Source organism: Oryctolagus cuniculus, chromosome 16, assembly GCF_051225735.1.
Source record: "Oryctolagus cuniculus isolate XC-2025 breed Fujian yellow rabbit chromosome 16, ASM5122573v1, whole genome shotgun sequence".
Lineage (NCBI taxonomy): Eukaryota > Metazoa > Chordata > Mammalia > Lagomorpha > Leporidae > Oryctolagus > Oryctolagus cuniculus.
Window position 1 is genome coordinate 40,982,633 of NC_142882.1, and position 19,334 is coordinate 41,001,966.

At 40.3% G+C, this 19,334-nt stretch overlaps 1 long non-coding RNA gene across 1 annotated transcript; it reads left to right on the plus strand.

Moving 5' to 3' along the window:
- Positions 1-2,758: 2,758 nt before the first annotated feature.
- Positions 2,759-18,366, plus strand: LOC149121704 (uncharacterized). Its single transcript, XR_016223078.1, has 3 exons — positions 2,759-3,396; positions 11,514-11,605; positions 18,107-18,366. It is a non-coding gene; the product is annotated as an uncharacterized LOC149121704 (long non-coding RNA).
- The last annotated feature ends 968 nt before the right edge of the window (positions 18,367-19,334 follow it).

Sequence of the window (19,334 nt, forward strand, 5' to 3'; positions counted from 1 at the left end):
TTATAATTATCAATAATGACAGTTATTCTATCTTCAATACTTTAACATATATTTTTCATTAGTATCCTAGCAATAATATCATTGCTGGAAAAATACTTTGTAAGAAAACCAAAATTAAAAAACTAAAAAGGAAATGTTTGTAGCATTCAGTTATTTTCCAAAAGTTTTATGTACTGTAAGAATGGTGTTAATTTTTGAACTTTTATTTATTATTGATTTTTATTTTATTTAAGAAAGAGAGAAATCTTTTATATCTTGGTTATCTCCCCAATTGCCCACAACAGCTGGGCTGGGCCAGTTTGAATCCAGAAGCTCAGAACTCTGGCGGTTTCACCAATGTGGTAGCAGGGACCCAAGTACTTGAGTCCGCACCTGCTGCCTCCACAGGGTATGCATTAGCAGTAAGCTGGATGCAGGCAGAGGCGGGACTCCAGCCTAGGTGCTCTGACATGGGATGCAAGCATCCAAAGTAGCAGCGTCATTGATGCACCACAGCACAGGCCCTGTTGTTACACAATTTAAAATAGGTTCACTTTTACCTTCTCATCTGAATTTCCTAGAGATTGTTCCCAGGAGTCCAGGTTATCTGCCCTTCTGAAACCAAATATGGTTTATAGAGTCACTTCATTGGATCCCATCCTGTTACAGAATCATTTTCTATGGATCCTTCCCCATTTCTTCTTTTTTATCTTGTCTCGTTCCTCGTCTTCCCTTCAGCCAAGCTCCCTCTCCATGTCTGGCTTTCTCCCTCCTGCTGCTTCCACTCCTTCCAGTTCTGCTCCTGGTGTCCTCTGGTCTTCTGTGGGAGCTCCTCGTTACTGACCTGTAACCTCCCTTCCTCCCCTTCTCTTGCCTCATCTCCTCCTATCCTCTTCTTTCTCTTTCTTTGAGCCTTCCTGTGTACTCCTCCACTTCTGGTAATCTAGCTTCTTCCTCACTTTCCTTTCTTTGTAAGTATCAGAATTCATGTGTTGTATTGTCTGTTTTTACAAAGTAAAAGTAACACAATTTGCTGAGGGATAAATTTTAAATTAATTTGTAACATTATAAACTATATGAAATGAGCCTGAAAAAAATTATCTTCGTCTCCTTAAAAATGTGGAGACCCACTAATTATGCTCATTCTTCACTGTCTGAAGGCAGCACTTTGATTTTTCAAGATGTTGCTTCACCAACTATGAGAATACAGAAGGTAAAACGGAAAACCGAACACTATGTGTGGTCTCCTAATACAGCAATCAGTCCAATTGTGAGGATGGATTTCTAGAAATGTAACCAGATGGTCAAACAAAATATTATGCCCAGATTCTGAATGTGTTTTTATTTGTTTTTACACCTGCTACACATTGTTCTAGATAAAAAGGAAACTTGATCCATACACATGAACATGATTAACTTGCTATTGTAACATTGCTGTATTTCCTGGAAAAGAAATAATGATTTGTTGCTTATCAGTACAGCTCTTTAGTCTTAGTCCTTTGCCTATACAGACTAAATAATTCCTTTAAAAAAAATACATCCTTACTATATCAATTGCTAAGCCTAAATAAGAATTTACATTGCATAATTAGAGAACAAATGCTTTTCTTAATGTCTTTTCACCTTGCGCAGGTAAAGGACAAACTTCAGGGCTTCCTCTGCCTTGACAGTTGATTCTTTGTTACTCTGGAATCAACAAAAGAATACTTTATATTCACACACACACACACATACACCCTCTTAAGTGAATGTTGCTCATAGCACAAACATCCACTTTTGTCTGTGAGCCAGCCCTGAGCAGCTCCCAATTTCCCTTCTTGAAGCCAGGATTGGAATTCAGTCTGAAAATGGGTCTCTGAGGCACTGCTGCCAGATCTGCTGGGAGAAACCTCATCCTCCCAGCTGATGGAAGCACCTGCAGTGCCGAATGGGTCACCTCCTTTGGAGACCAGCAAAAACTACTGAAGAGGCTGCAGCTGGTACCGCTTCAAAGAGCTCAACATTTAATTAGAGTGGTCTTCAAAACGATATCACCCTGATTTTCCAGTCTCTGTGCTGGTCATCAGCTGACAATTAAACATGTTCTCACATTTTAGACAAGAAGACAAGATTAAATGACTCAAAAGTCCTTTCTTTTTCTGTTTTTTTTTTTTTCTTTAAAAAAATCAATGAGTAATTATATGTAGTAAGTGAACAAAAAAAATAATTAGCAGGGAAGCATTTACCTTGCAATCTCTTTTTGGTTTCTATGGCACAAATAAAGGTCGCAATTGAACATTTATTACCCAGGTGGCTTTTATCAACTGCTCATTAGTATGGGCGTCATGGCTGAACTGAAAGGGAGACAAGGAAAGTCCACTCACAGCCCAGTAATCCTCTCAGTTTGTATTAAGGGGCCTGTCCTCTAAGGAATTCTAATACAAATATATCTTCTGTGAAGCATAAGCCAGATTTATTCCTGTGTCAGCCAAGGCCATCAAAGGGTATAAATACAGAGTTATCTATTTCTATTCATGGAGGACTAGCAAGTCTATGATGGGGTAATTATGCTAAGTTGACCTTAAGAAGAAGCAGCAGTTAAGCCTTTATCTTTTCCCTTATTTAAATTCATTGTTATCTCCTTCTACTGTCATGTATTCATACTTGCTTGTCCAGGCTTCCTTTTGCTGTACTAGCTCAAACATTACTCCATGATGTCTTGCTGCCTCTCTCTCTTTTTCCCTTCTTATTTTCACAGTTGCCAGTTTTGCTCAAACCAGAGTTGGTATTTCCTTGTGCATACAGCAGCACTGGATGAAGACGCCCAGTCCTAAGGAAGAGACCTGGGAACAATCATGTAACCCATCTGGGTCATTTCCCTGGCAGGTAAAATGATCAAGCCAATGCATTCAATCTCAGCGTTACTGAGATTAATTGGCAAGATGCATAGACTCATGAGGTGCAAGCCTCAGGATTCAACTTTCCCAAGTAATCTGTGTTGTGTTTCTTGCTTTCCTTCTGATATGGTACTGGTCAGGGAGATGGATTAGGTGCATGAGCTGGAGACCATACCTCCCTTGCCCCCCTGTACTCTCACCTGTATCCACTCACCTGTCAACCAGACTAAGTAAACACCTCTCTTTTGGAATGAATCAGAGGCCTGGAGAGCGCTGGGCCTCACCCTCTTGCCTGCCTGCTCTCTGGCCCATGTGCCCTCTCTCTTGCTGGGTCTTCTGGCTTGCTCCCACTCTCTCTCCTTGTGGACCCCTGCAGCGACTGATATGAAGTTCTCTGTTTACCCTTCCTGGTCCACTCTCCCTTAATAAAACCCTCATGTGCCTGTGTTTTCCTCTCACTCTCTAAATAAATGAACTCTGAACTTCACCTTGCTGCAGGCCGTGTTGGAGCCTGTACTTAGAATTCTTCCCAAAGTAAAAGGTAAGAACCCGAAATACTAATTTTTAAGCTAATCAAGCCCATTACACCTTCACTAACCTTTGAGGACTTGTCCTAGCTCAAATGAAACATCACTAAATGTTTTGTATAAAGTTCTTGTTAATGAGCATAGAAACAATACGTGACACACGATACCATAGTACGGTATGTGGTATTGGGCTTTAATACATTGTGCTGTGGTAAAAGCAGAGCGTGCAAGAGTGTTAGGTAAATATTCATTGAGCTGAATTTGTAACTTGTGTTCTTTATCTGTTCAAGAAAATAAGATGTATATAGCATATCTGTAACGGAAACCAGTAAGTCTTTCTTAATACTTATTTAAACAGAAAATATTCTTTTGAACTCTAGGTGTCTCAAGAATTACACTGCAAATACGCATGTTGGGTTTTAGCTGTATCATCCAGTTAACATGTAAAATATAAATGGACCTCATAATTGTACTGCATATTTATATGTAATGTATTGAATTACAGTGTGTGTGGTTACCTACCGATTGCTGCATTTGTCTGTTTGCTTTGTTACACAATCTCTTACTCAGCATTGCCTCACACCACCAACATACACCATTAGGAATGCTCAGCTCCACGAGGCAAACACTGACTACATCTATTTTTCATAAACTGAGTTTCTTCCCTTGAGCTTTGATTAACATAGTAATTAAAGATTATACAAAGCTTAAATTGCCTTTTCACAAGTCTTGATTGTAATACTGCTAAATGTACAGCAGTTTAATACTAATAAATTAAATATTTATATAAACAATATTATTAAAAATAAAAATGCACCATTCCGGTGATTTTGAATAGTCCTTAAGTAAGCAATTTTCTGATTTAAATTATTTTATTGAAAATGAAAAGGGAATAAGAAAGACAAGTTTTTTCATATATTTTAAAAATTTTTTACTTATTTTTTTTAAATTATTTTTATTTGACAGATAGAGTTAGACAGTGAGAGAGAGAGAGTGAGAGACAGAGAGAAAGGTCTTCCCTCCATTGATTCACTACCCAAATGGCTGCCACAGCTGGAGCTATGCCGATCCGAAGCCAGGAGCCAGGTGCTTCCTCCTGGTCTCCCATGCGGGTACAGGGGCCCAAGGACTCGTGCCGTCCTCCAGTGCCCTCCCAGGCCACAGCAGAGAGCTGGACTGGAAGAGGAGCAGCCGGAACCAGAACCCGGTGCCCATATGGGATGCTAGCGCCGCAGGCGGAGGACTAACCAAGTGAGCCACAGTGATGGTCCCAACTTATTTATTTTCATTTTATTTAGAAGGTATAGAGAAATCTACTGGGGAGGGAGAGAGAGAGAGAAAGAACTACTGGTTCAGAATAGCCTGGCTGGGTCTGGGTCTCCCACACACATAGCAGTGATGCAAGGACTTGAGCCAACCCCTGCTGCCTCTTCGGAAACTAAAATTGGAAGTCAGTCTCTGACTTGAACCTGGACACTCTGATATAGGATGCAGACATCCCAGGTGGTGCCTTAATTGTTTTCAAATGCCTACCCCCATTTCTTAAAGAGTTTTTGTTGTTGTTGTTGTTATTTAGACCAGTGAAGATTTGTATTTTTCACTTTCTATATTAAATTGAATTGGTTTGAGTATAAAATGTCATATACTTATTGTTGAGATGATTACTATTTGCGTGGGGGAGGGGAGGAGAAGCAAGCATCTTACCCTGAATATTGGCCAGTAGGCCAAATACTTTGCCCTTGAGATCTTTTTCAACAAGGAAAAATTATGTAAAAATACGATCAGGGAGACAACAGGCACATTTTGATTTATTGTGTTCCTGGATTGACCCCTGCTGTCCCACTCCAGTGTGCATTTCCTGGGCTCCCCCTGAAGGTGAGAAATGCAAACAGCAAGCAACCCACCAACCAGACAGTTGCCAGATGATAGGCAGTGGTGCACATTTTCAATGATTTACTGGATCCCTGTCCACCAAAGGTGCTTGGTATCCTATAGAAATTCTCAGTATGATGCTGCTTCCCCCCGCACACTGGGGTTCTCCCACTTTTTTCCCTTTCCTTCCTGAACTACTTGAGACTGGAGAACAAGAAAGATGGAGGCCATCATTGGCTGTTCGGTTAGAGACGTTGGGTTCCTGGTGTCTCATTGGTCCAGGTTATTACTGTCAAAATATTATTACCCCATAAATTTTTATTTTAAAAAGAATTATGAAAATATCCATTAATAATTTTAATTATATTATTCATATCAGTTTTTATCTCTGTAAAAAAGAACTTTTTCTTTGTAGAACTCTTCCTTCATGGAGGTCTCACAGCTATTCTCTCCCTCTCTCTCTAACTAATCCTGTACTGCAAGTTAGACACCCCCCCCCCCAATCATCCAATTGTTTTCCTCCAAAACAATACTAGCATAGGGGCTAGCATGTGACATAGTGGGTTAAGCAACACGTGGAATTCCATATGAGCTCCAGGTGGAGTTCCAGCTGCTCCATTCCTAATCTTAATCCCTCAGTTGCCCCTGGGAAATCAGCAAAAGATGTCTCAAGTGCTCGGGCCCTGGCCATCCAGGTGACAGTTTATATGAAATTATAGGATCCTGATCATTGTAGTCATTTGGAGAGTGAAGTAGCAGATGGGAAATCGCTCTCTCTGTCTCTGTCTCTCCCTCGCACTCTCTATAACTGCTTTTCAAAAAAAACTACTAGAACAGTTTTTGTGGCATTCCCCACCCCCCAATCTCCATAAATATTAACTAAATTCTCTTTTTTGATCCTAAAAAAAGGAAAACAATGTCCCTGATAATCCCCATGGCTATGTATTTATTGCCTGATTAATTCATCCTTTTCACTCCATTCACGACCTGCTTCCTGAGTACTGCCTGTTTACTACGAAGAAGATATAACATCCTCTTTGCTGCAAAGAAACATGCAAAGTAGTAGAAGCAAAATGAATCAAAATTCAAAATCACTGATGTTATTTTAGATCTCCAAGCTCACTCTTACTGACTGATTGCTACCTAGTTGTATATATTAGATCCAGCCCTAAATTGTCATAGTGTAATCTTCCTTCAGTAGAACAGTTTAATAATTTGTTATTTCCATTGCTCTTCCAAAAACATTTCAGAGAGAAAAAAACTAAAATTTGCACTTTTAGGTTATTGCATTCTTTAATCTTGGTACTATTTTCCTTATTTATACAAACACCCTTTCTTTAGCTAGCAGAAGCTTTATAAGAAAATACAGGAGGTCACAAGATGGCGGTATAGCAACAGGACTATCTGAATCACGTGGGGAAAAATAGATAGTTATAAAGGAGAGAAGACAGACACCAGAGATAGAGCCATGGGAAATTTGAGACAGGAAGCCCAAGAGACCAGCAGAGACTGGGCATGTCCATGCCGAAAGAGCAAATAAGAAAGGGAAGCGGCAGAGGCTCGGACCAGGGAGGTTGGCACTAGCCTCCAGCAGACCAGGTGAGATGGAAAATCGTGGGTCCACAGAGCTGCAAATAGCAACAGAGGGGAGAGCTTGGTGAACTGCTTGTGAAGCTCCATGTGGGAAAAAAGAGAAGGTATGGAGGAACAAACAGAGAGTTTGGGCACTCCCTTGCCCATCTCCCCCACCCCTCCCCTCACAAACTGGCAGCCAGTTGGGAAAAGCCATTTTCTTTGTTTATATTTTAGAACATAAGAAGGGGAATGCTGCCTTTGCCTCCTGTGCACATGCCCATCAATTGTTAGGGCCACCTCACCACAACCCCCACCCAGGAATGAGGACCTTTTTTTTTTTTTTTTTTTTTTTTGACAGGCAGAGTGGATAGTGAGAGAGACAGAAAGGTCTTCCTTTTGCCGTTGGTTCACCCTCCAATGGCCACCACAGCTGGCGCGCTGCGGCCAGCACACCGCACTGATCCAAAGGCAGGAGCCAGGTGCTTCTCCTGGTCTCCCATGCGGGTGCAGGGCCCAACCACTTGGGCCATCCTCCACTGCCTTCCTGGGCCATAGCAGAGAGCTGGCCTAGAAGAGAGGCAACCGGGACAGAATCCGGCGCCCCGACCGGGGCTAGAACCCGGTGTGCCAGTGCCGCTAGGTGGAGGATTAGCCTATTGAGCCACGGCGCCAGCCACCACAGCATTTTAGAAGAATTTCTTTCCCACCATGCAAGCTGTACAAGATGTCCTGGTAATCAAAAACACGAGTATACTCCATCCACCATTGAGAAGCCAGCTGGGTTCCAGTAGACATGGCTTGTACCAGCCTCCACAATGATAAGTGAGCTGGGCTCCAACAGCTAGGCTCTATGCTTCTATTTGCAATGTGAAGACACATAGCAGCTTATAACAGAGGGAAACCTCACCAGAAGAAAATTTCCACAGATAAGAGGTGCAGTTTTTTAAGCAAAGTGATATAACCCTGAACACAACAGATGCTAACACCAGGGCATCCCACAACTGTGAGGAAAAGGGCTGGTCACATCAACAGAAGAGAACAACATCCTCTAGCCAAAAAACTAGAGGGAAGATGCAAAGCCGTGGGGGGGCCTTCCTTTGCATACCTCCTCCACTCAGAATACTGAACAGAGCACCCAGACCACATCCAGCATACACCTTTTGGAACTCACTAAAAGTACAGACATCCCACTAAATAATGTAGACACAAATTAAAGAGAAAATCGGCCAGAAAAAAAGAAAAATACACAAATGCCCCAAAACAAAAGAAAAACCATAAATAAGAATAAGGAAGACACTATGAGTCCCCAAGGGAGCACTACAACTCTTCAAAAATAGAAGGTGAAGATGAAGAGAGAGAGATATCCCAGAAACAGAATTGAGAAAAATTAATCAGAAGCAAATTCACAATCTAAGTTAAAAGCTCTCCTAAGAAATTGAGATATTAAAGAGAAATCAGAATGAAATACTAGAAGTGAATAATTCAATAGCAGTGGAAAAAAATGCAGTGGAAAGCCATAACAGAATAGGTGAGACAGAAGAAAGAATATCAGAACTAGAAAATAAATTTCTGGAAATATTACAGTCAGACCAAAAAAAAAAAAAAAAGAAGAAATTAGAAAAGTAAAAAACACTGTTGGAAATCCACAAGATACTATCCAATGACCCAACAAATGGATCCTAAGAGTTATGCAAGGCGTGGAAAGAGAGAAGGGATTTGGGTCTGGGGCCATATTTCACTTGGTTAATCCTCTGCCTGCGGTGCCAGCATCCCATATGGTGCTGGGTTCTAGTCCTGGTTGCTCCTCTTCCAGTCCAGCTCTCTGCTGTGGCCTGGGAGGGCAGTGGAGGATGGCCTGGGTGATTGGGTGCCTGCACCCGTGTGGGAGAACAGGAAGAAGCATGTGGCTCCTGGCTTCGGATTGGCACAGCTCCGGCCGTAGTGGCCATTTTGCGGAGTGAACCAACGGAAGGAAGACCTTTCTGTCTCTCTGTCTAACGCTGTTAAATAAAAAAGAGAGAGAGAGGGATTAGAAGACTTAATGAAATAATAACAGAAAACTTCCCCAGTCTACACATCTAAACGTAAAGAAAACATCTTAAAATGTGCACAAGAGAAACACTAAATCATATTCAGAGGAAACCCAATTAGAGTCACTGCACACTTCTCATCAGATACCTTACAGACAAGGAAAGAATGGCAAGATATATTCCAAGTCCTAAGAGAAAAAAAAAACTGTCAACCTAGAATACTATACCCTACAAAGCTCTCATTTATTGATGAAAGATAAATAAAGATCTTCCACAACAAAAGAATTGAAAGAATGTGTAACTACTCACCAGACCTACAAAAGATGCACAAGGGTTTGCTACACAAAGAAAAAGAACATCTGTATGAAAGAAGATGAACACAGCAAATGACCCAAATTAAATAATTAGGACTATTAACAGAAATAGCACTATTAACAGAAAGATGGCAGGACAAAGTTGGTACTTAACAATAGTCACCCTTAATGTAAATGATCTCAATTCTCCAGTTAAAAAACACAGACTATTTGAATATATTAAAAATGAAAATGCATCTATTTGCTGCCTATAAGACACACATCTTACAAACAAAGATACACTCAGACTGAAAGTGAAAGTACGGGAAAAGTTGTTCCATGCTAACAGAAACCAAAAAAGAGCTGGTGTAGCCATCCTAATATCAGACAAAATAGACTAACAGAAAAACTGTTAAAAGAGACAAAGAAGGACACTATGTAATGATTAAGGGATCAATTCAACAGGAAGATGTCACTACTATAAACATATATGCACCTAATTACAGGGCACCTGGCTATCTAAAAGAAATGTTAATAGATTTAAAGGGAGACATAGACTCAAATACAACAGTAATGGGAGACTTAAAACCCCACTTTCAGGAATGGCTGGTCAACCAGACAAAAATCAACAAGTTGGGGCCAGCGCTGTGTCACAATAGGTTAATCCTCTTGCGGTGCTGGCATCCCACATGGGTGCTGATTCTAGTCGTGGCTTCTCCTCTTCTGATCCAGCTCTCTGTTGTGTCCTGGGAAAACTGTAAAAGATGACCCAAGCGTTTGGACCTCTGCACCCCTTTGAGAGACCCAGAGGAAGATCCTGCCTCCTGGCTTTGGATCAGCTCAGCTATGGCCATTGCAGCCATTTGGGGAGTGAAACAGCAGATGGAAGATCTTTCTCTCTCTCTCTCTAACTCCACCCTTCAAATAAATAAATAAGTCTTTAAAAAAATCAACAAGGAAACAGCAGAGTTAATCAAGACTATAGAACAAATGGACCTAACATATATCTATAGAGCCTTCCACTCTACAGCCACAGAATATACATTTTTTTTCACCAATGAATGGAACTTTTTCTAGGATTAACAACATGCTAGACCTTAAAGCAAGTCTCAGCAAATTCAAAAAAATCAAAATCATACCATGTATTTACACAGACTACAATGCAATGAAGATGGAAATAAGCAACTCTGGAATTTCTATAACATATGCAAACACATGGAAACTGAGCAAAATGCTGCTGAATGAACAGTAGGTCATAGAAGAAATCAAAAGAAATCAATTTCTGGAAACAAAGATGACAGTGCAACATATTGAAACTTATGGAATACTGCAAAAGCAGTGAAAGATTATAGCAATTGAAGCCTATATCAAAAAAATAAACAAAATCGACACACCATTGTCCCAACTAACCAAAAAAATAAAAAGAGAAAGAAGACCAAAATCAATAAAATTAGAGATGAAAAGGGAAATGTAACAACAAACACCACAGAAATTAACAGAATCATCAGAAATTACTACAAAGAGCTGTATGCAAACAAACTGGGAAATCTAGTTTAAAAGAAACTGATAGATTCCTGGACACATACAACCTACCTAAATTGAGCCATGAAGACATAGAAAAACTAAACAGACCCATTACCAAGATGGAAACCAAATCAGTAATAAAGGCTTTCCCAACAAAGAAAAGCCCAGGACAAGATGACTTCACTGCTGAATTCTACCAGACATTTAAAGAACTAACTCCAATTCTTCTCAAGCTATTCAAAATAGTTGAAACGGAGGGATCATCCCAAATTCTTTCTATAAAGCAGGTATTGCTTTAATTCCTAAACCTGGAAAAGATGCGAAAGAGAAAGAGAAAAGAGAACTATAGACCAATTAGCCTGATGAACATAGACACAAAAATCCCCAACAAAATTCTAGGCAATTGAATTCGACTCGTAAGAGTTAACTGTAAGACTTGTTCTCAAACAGTTTTCTGTGTGTGCCTGTGTGGGCAAATTGTTGAAATCTTTACTTAGTATAGATTTGATCTTCTGTGTATAAAGCTAATTGAAAGTGGATCTTAATGGAGAATGGGAATGGGAGAGGAAGAGGTAGGGTGATTGTAGGGGTGGGAGGGTAGTTATGTGGGAAGAATCAGTATATTCCTAAAATTGTACTTATAAAATTTGTATCATTAAACAAAAGGTTTCTTTGGGGAAAAAAAGAAAATACAAAAATATGTTGTGCCAAAAATAAAAAAAAAAAAAAACCCTATCTGCACAGGTGCTAGTCTGGCTTGGACTCAATTTTAAGACCATCTGGGAAAATGAGATCAGAGGAGAAAATTGAGGCTGTTTCTTTTTCTTTTCTGAACAGCATGCAAGAAGATTTAGGTCACCATGTGCATCTCCCTGCACGTGAAGAGGCAGAAGTGTGAGTCAGCTCAGAACATAAGGATACGGGACACGGTGAGTGAACAGAGAGATTCCATGGTTGCAGAAGCATTAATTCCTTCTACACAATCCAGTAGCATCATAGCACTTAGGTTGACAAGAATATAAATCATTTTTCCATCCAGAAGTTTGTTTTACATTTTTTCTTTTATTTAGTCACCAAATGCTATATAGTACCACAACCTGCTTCTCTGTATCCCGTCTCATCTGCTGGTATATTCTGCATTTAAACAAAAGTGGCTCATTCTGAACAGCACAAGGTCAAAGTCTCCTCCTATTTTCACAGACAGGAGTCTGTGTCTGTGCCTGTGACTCAATTTTCCCTTAGTATACTGAGGAGCAATTGGTGGAACAGGAGATAACACCTGTTGTGATCTGAAAGAAGTGCCTCTCTCCGTGGGTTACAAAGATTATTTATCTCTGAAAATCAACACACCATTCGACAATTGACACAGTATCTCATGAATATTTTCTGAAGTAATGAAAATTAGAAATATTATCTGCAACACATTCTGAAAACACTGGGTTTGTGTCACACAACACACTGATATCAGTGGCTTCCCATTTTCTTTGGCTCTTTCAAAATCAAAACCAAAAACCTTATGAGACCAAACTTATAAAAATATCTTTTAATGGTTTATGAAACCAACTCTTTGAAATGCATCCTTAGTTACACACATGCCTTCCTTTTGTTTATTCAGTGCTGATTTTAACAAATCCCTCTGGTGACCAGCTTCTATGTATCTGTTTTTCTTGAAGATATGCAGGCACTGTGGCCAAAAAAGCACCACTGCTCTCCCATTGTCAGAGAATACACCAAGAGATTAGCCACATGGCCACCGGCTTGGACTCAGCACATTCTGTTAGCACTGGCTGAATGTAATGTTTCCATTTCATTCTAACAGATGTGGGATTGTTGTTTTTCCATAAATATAAGGCCGACCAACCCAGGGGTTTATGTTTTTCATTATTTATCTCCTCTCTGGCAAGTCACTGAGACTTGTTACTTTGCATTTACATCATCCATTGCACATACTATTCCAGGCACTAAATCCTTTGACTTCATTCTCCACAAAAAGGCTGATACTCACTAGTCAAAGTATTTAAACCAAAATCTGGAGTAAGTTGGTGTGGTGATGAATGAGGCCTAAAGAGGTTACACTTTTCAGTCCCATAATTGGCAGTCCCAGATTTCTGAGCAGATAATTTCCAAGTATGAATTGTTCATTTTTCACTGGCTTATCATATTCCAATAATGCCCAATGTATTTTTTTTCTGTTAATGCGATCAACTCTCAACATACTTCTGAAAGATTTAGAATTCTTAAGCGCCCAACAGTTAATTTTCTGAGCCAGCATCATAAATATAAAAGTACTAGAGCTGGAATTTGGACTCATCCATTCTTCTCCACAGCCAAAGGTCTCAGAAACACACCGACACAATACCTGGAAATTGAGCATCACACAGCGTAATCATGCCTCATGTGTGAAATTTGCTGCCATGCATTTTTCCAGAAGAAAATTTAGGTTTATCCATGTATTTTAATAATGCAAACGTATCAAATAAGCTATAACAATTTGTATGCATCATTTTTTTAGAAATCCCAACATTGACTCTACTGAAATATAAACCATATAGTTTGGCAGTGATTTTTGTAACACTTTGCATTGGTTCTCTGTGTAGCAGGGATACTTCTGGCCTGTAACCTTGACCGATTATGACTTCATTGTGTGAAACATGATGCTGCTGGAGATGGTCATAGAAGCATAAAGTCTTCTTTCAGATCACAACAGGCTAGGCTAGCATAGAAGCATAAATGCCCACCTCTGATGACATTAAACTAGACATGAGTACAGAGACCTCTCCTGTACAGTTGCCTCCAGGCTCTTATGGTTGGGTACACAGCCAGGTGGGCACGGGCTGGGCCACAGGCTCACTGCGCTACTGGCCAACATCAGTGTGCCAAGTGACAAAGAATACTCCCAATGTCACATCTCATCTTACACATCTGACTTCAAAGAAACATTAAGTAAAATACCCATGTGTGATGGAGTATGCTTCCCAAAACATATGCTTCAGTATAACTTAGATCTATGATTAGGAGCAGAAAATTTATTTCTCATAAAACACTTTTAAATAATTTCTTCTTACTGAAGCTACACTGCTCTCACTTTCACCTGCATGAAATTGTGTGAGAAAAGAATACATTGTTATTCCCAGATTAATCCTGTGGAGCCAAGAAAATTGGAGATAAGATTAGATCTACATGTAAATGATCTAAAAAGCTTATAAATTAGAGCTTTTAAGTGCTCCACATCATTAATAGAAAATATTTCTATTTTGTGATCTAGACCCGTCTGTCATGAGGACAGGCAAGCTTGTCCTTGTGGTTTGCTGTCATATTCTCAGCTACCAGAATACTATCAAAATATCACACTTTTCTTTTTTTAACATGTATTTATTTATTCGAAAGGCAGAGTGACAAAGAGGCAGAGTCAGAAAGAGAGAGCTCTTCCATCCACTGGTTCACTCCTTAGATGGTTGCAACAGCTAGAGCTGAGCCAATCAGAAGCCAGGAGCCAGGAGCTTCTTCCAAGTCTCCCACGTGGATGCAGGGACTTGGGCCATCTTCCACTGCTTTCCCAGGCTATAGCAGAGAGCTGGATCAGAAGTGGAGCAGCTGGGACTTGAACTTGCACCCATATGGAGTGCTGGCACTGCAGACGGCAGCTTTACCCACTACACCTCAGCAACGGCCCCATCATGAGTTCTTAATACACATCTGTTGAATAAGTTCACATACTTCTTTTAAAACTCAGTACTATATCATACATTTTCACAGCCCTTGTGTACTCTTGGAAACCATAGGTTTTGAATATCTGAACACACTTCTTTAGTCAGTTATATCATACTTTTTTTTTGACACAATCCCATATTTTTGGACATTTAGTTTGTTTTGTATTTTATCCTAATATAAATTCTATGACATCGACCATTCTTGTTCACCCACATGTGCTACTTTGATTTCCTTAAAATGAATGTGACAAAGTGACTTTGCTGGTTCAAAGTATATGGTAGTTTTAATATATTGCCTATTTTATCTAGAAATGTCTTTCCAGTTTAAATACCCATCAGGGTCATGTGTCCGTCTCATTTTCAACTTTTCTCCCTAAAAGTATCAAAGTTCTAGAAAATGCTTTATAATTTGATAAATAAAAACACATTCCATGGACTCTGAACAAGTGCCTGTGAGAATGTGGATGAGAGCTGGTTGTTGCAGGGGGCTCACGTGCCTCCCTCACCTGGAGGTCACGCATTTTCCTTGGTGTTCCAGCAGGGCTGACCACTGAGCACAAGGCCTGGGTGACAGAGCTTTAGCTGCTGTGACCACCCTTCCCCCACAGCTCCAGCTACTGAAGAATACCGTGTCAGTCAGGGAGTGCCATCTAGAGATAGGAATAATTATTATAATTTCTCTCATTATACATATTCATATTTCTGAAAGAACAACTATTAAACAAATCATGTTAGATAATCGGGTCAAAACCAAGTGCTATATATGCCCAGAAATTTCACCAATTTCTCTATAAAAATAATATAGAAAAGTAAGATTTTTAACAAGATTATTTTGGCACTTGTAAAGAGGTAGAAAAATGTTCTATCTAGTAAGACCATCATCCTTTAGCAGAAGTTATAAATTGTATTTTTGTAAAAAATATAATTTGATTAACAGCTTTGCTTTGCATGTAATTGTTTCTTTGCCTCCCCCTCCCTTTCTGAGAGTAATTTTCCTCTCAATGGGTGTGGCCAAGAGACAGACAAGGCTCAGCTTCCCACTCAGAAGCCTGAAAATACGCACAGTTTATTTTCCCACTCCCTTTGATGACACCAAGGGTGAAGCCTGTGGTAGGAGCCCAACCTGGATCTTTGCACTCAGGACCTGATCTCAGGGGGCTGGGGTGAGTTGCCTTAGAGGATTTGCCTTGGCTGCAGCCATGACTTCTGCAGAATGATCTCATTCCCAGTGGCGACAGTAGTGACAATGTCACTGCACTGTTACTGGGCACAATTATGGGTCCACAGGTCCAGGCTTGAAAACAATGCTTGTCTCCCCCAGGAATGCCTAGGCTGTTTGATGAGCTTCTTCAAAATCTTGTAGTCATGTCCTTCTCAATTTTAAATAGATGGAAACAGTTTTTGTTGTAGCTGCTAAAGACTTAGTCTCTAACCTAAAATTAAACTAATTAATCATGCAAATATGACAGATGATGGAAGGTGTGTGTCTCTGATGAGTACTTTCACTTAATAGGTTAATTGCCCAAAGACAGCTCTGGTAAGTAGGGTAGTGAAAATAGGATATCATGCTACAAAGATTAATTGCAATAATAGTTGAAGGTCATAAAAATAATGACTTAGGATTGGTAGTTTTACTAATGGAAGTTATTTTGAAGCTTTGATAGGCATTCTACTGACATTTATGTGTGTGCATACAGGAGGCGAGAGATAGGAATTATTACTTCATCTTACTTCTAAAACATATGTTTACCATGTGTCTTATGCAACCAAGAGTTTACCACTTTATGGATAGAGTGAGACCCTCTTATACCAACACTGACACTGGAAATGCATTTGTTTCATTTATTGACACTCTATAGAGTGTTTAGTAGTTCAGCATCTCTGCCTTTATTTGAAATGTGGACTTTAATCATCTAGGTTATTTGTACTTGCAGTTCATATAACTCTGTTTCACTGTTTTTAAGTTGGGATTTTTAATTATTTTTGAGAGTCAGAGACAGAGAAAGATATGAAAAGAGACAACTCTGCTGGTTTACTCCCCAAATACCCACAACACGTAGAGACTGGCAGAGTGAAGGGCAGTGGCCAGGAACTCAGTCTGGGTCTCTCACACTGGCGGGAGGAACCCAATTACTTGAGCCATCACCTGCTGACCATGCTGCATTGACCAGAGCTAGAGTCCAAAGCCAGAGCCATGAATCAAAGCCAGGTATGCTATAGGTGTTTTAACTGATACCTTAGCTGTTAGGCCACACACCTGACTCTCTCTCTGCTTTTTTTTTTTTCAGTTTACTTAGTTATTTTTATTTGAAAAAATATATATATATATGTATATATACATAAGAGAGAGAGAGTGAGAGAGAGAGAGAGAGAGTGTGTGTGTGTGTGACAGAGAGAGAGATTTTCCATGTGCTGGATCATACCTCACCCCTCTCAAATGCCTGCATTGTCTGGGGCTGGGCCAGGCCAAAGCCAGGAGTTAGGAACTCCACTTGGGTCTCCCACATGAAGGGACTCAGGCACTTGAGCCATCATCTGCTGCTTCCTAGGTACATTACCAGGAAGCTGGATCAGAATCAGTGGAAGGACTTGATCCCTGTCACTCAGGCATGGAATGCCACCAACCCAGATGACAGCTAAACTCACAGGACCACAGTGACCACAATGCCCCTGCTCACTGCAGTCTAAATAACAGATTTGCACACACACTTCCTCCTGGAGAAGTATTACTCTTAGCATCCATCATTTGATGAGATGACATTAGTCTAAAAATATTTCTGTTCTCTGTTGGATAAATCAACATGGACTCACTTACGGAGATCCCTCTATCAGGGTTTCTGAGACAAGGATCTGTTCAATAGGAAAGATTATCATGGAGATTCTTCTGCACCTTATGAGAAAGCACACTGCAAGAGACATGGTATTTATAGCAATCCTTCCCAGATAAGAAATTCCTTCATTTTTTTGACTGATAAAATCTTCAATTTGTCAAAAAATTCATTTGTCACCGCAGGAGAGAAGTTCTTACTGATAGTTAATAAGCTCTCTTTAGAATAGATCTTACAGTTTTTCTCAGAATCTAATATCTTTTTCTGTTTAATCTGCTATTTTTGAAGTAGTTTCTGGAAGATTATGCCCTACTAAATCTAGTTTTTAGTTCTCCATTTATCATGTAATTAAAAATTGTTATTTGTTAACTTGCTTATGCTTTGAAAGACACTGAACCAAGTGTCTTATATATGCCAGTTAACTTAATTTTTTTTTTTTTTTTTTTTTTTTGACAGGCAGAGTGGACAGTGAGAGAGAGAGACAGAGAGAAAGGTCTTCCTTTTTGCCGTTGGTTCACCCTCCAATGGCCGCTGCGGCCGGCGCGCTGCGGCCGGCGCACCGCGCTGATCCGATGGCAGGAGCCAGGAGCCAGGTGCTTTTTCCTGGTCTCCCATGGGGTGCAGGGCCCAAGCACCTGGGCCATCCTCCACTGCACTCCCTGGCCACAGCAGAGGGCTGGCCTGGAAGAGGGGCAACCGGGACAGAATCCGGCGCCCCGACCGGGACTAGAACCCGGTGTGCCGGCGCCGCTAGGCGGAGGATTAGCCTAGTGAGCCGCGGCGCCGGCCAGTTAACTTAATTTTTGAAAAATGTATGCACAATATCACATTCATTTAGATAGAAGAAAATTGAAATCAAGGAAATGATGTGTGCTTTAAAAATTTGTTCCAGGGTCATTGCTGTGGGGTGGTGGATAAAGCCATAGGGCAGTTCAAGTCCAGCTGCTCTACTTCCATTCTAGCTCTCTGCTATGGCCTGGGAAAGCAGTAGAAGATGGCTTAATTCCTTAGGCCCCTGCACCCACCTGGGAGACCTGGAAGAAACTCCTGGCTCCTGGATTCGGATCAGGACAGCTCTGGTTGTTGCTGCCATCTGAGGAGTGAACCAGTAGATGGAAGACCTCTCTCTCTCTCTCTCTCTCTCCCTCTCTCTCTCTCTCTCTCTCCCTCTTGCAATTCTGCCTTTCAAATAAATAATCTTTAAAAAAAATAAGTAAAAATTTGTTCCATCGGCATTATATTATGTTGCTTTCCTCCAATAATCAGTGAAATTAACCTGATAGTTTTAGGAGGCTGTGAGTAAAGTAATACTGGCATACTGGCAAAAGTCAGGTATTGAAATGAATATAACATCAGATGTATGATTTATGGCCACAGTCAGCAGCCATCCTACAGAAAATGCTGCCACGTGTATCTTATTTTCTGTCCATGTTCAAAATATTATATTATCCACTAATTGAATTTCAGTCTTAAGCCTTATGTCTGAGTTATTCATATTTCATACCAATCTAGTCTTTTTATATTTAGAGATTTATTTTATTTATTTGAAATAGCCACAGAGAGAGAAGGAGAGGCACAGAGAAAGTGAGATCTTCCATTTGCTGCTTTATTTCTCAAGTGGCTGCAATGGCCAGGGTTTATCTAGGCCCAAGCCAGGAACCCTGAACTTCATTTGGATCTCCCACATGTGTGGCAGGGGTGGAAGCACTTGGAACATCCCCTGTTGTTTTCCTGGGTGCATTAGCAGTGCACCGTATTGAAAATGTAACAGCCAGGACTTGAACTAGTCTCTTATATTGGATGCTGGCATTCCAAGCAGCAGCTCAACCCACTGTATCTCAATGACGGTCCCCAATCTACTTCCTTTAGCTAGGTATCATTAAGTTAATATATGGCCTTTTTCATCTTCATGCATAACACACAGATCACTTGTTTTTTCTCAAAATGAGCTCAGTCACTTGGATTAGGTGATATTGGCATCCTCCATCCTCCCCTTTCAATAACTTACTCTAAATGTACATGAAAATCCTTTGTAATCAACTGGAACTGACCTCCTGAAAAGTCTGAATTATATTCTTTCAGGCCTTCCTCAGGGTCAGAACCAAGCTTAGCTATTTATG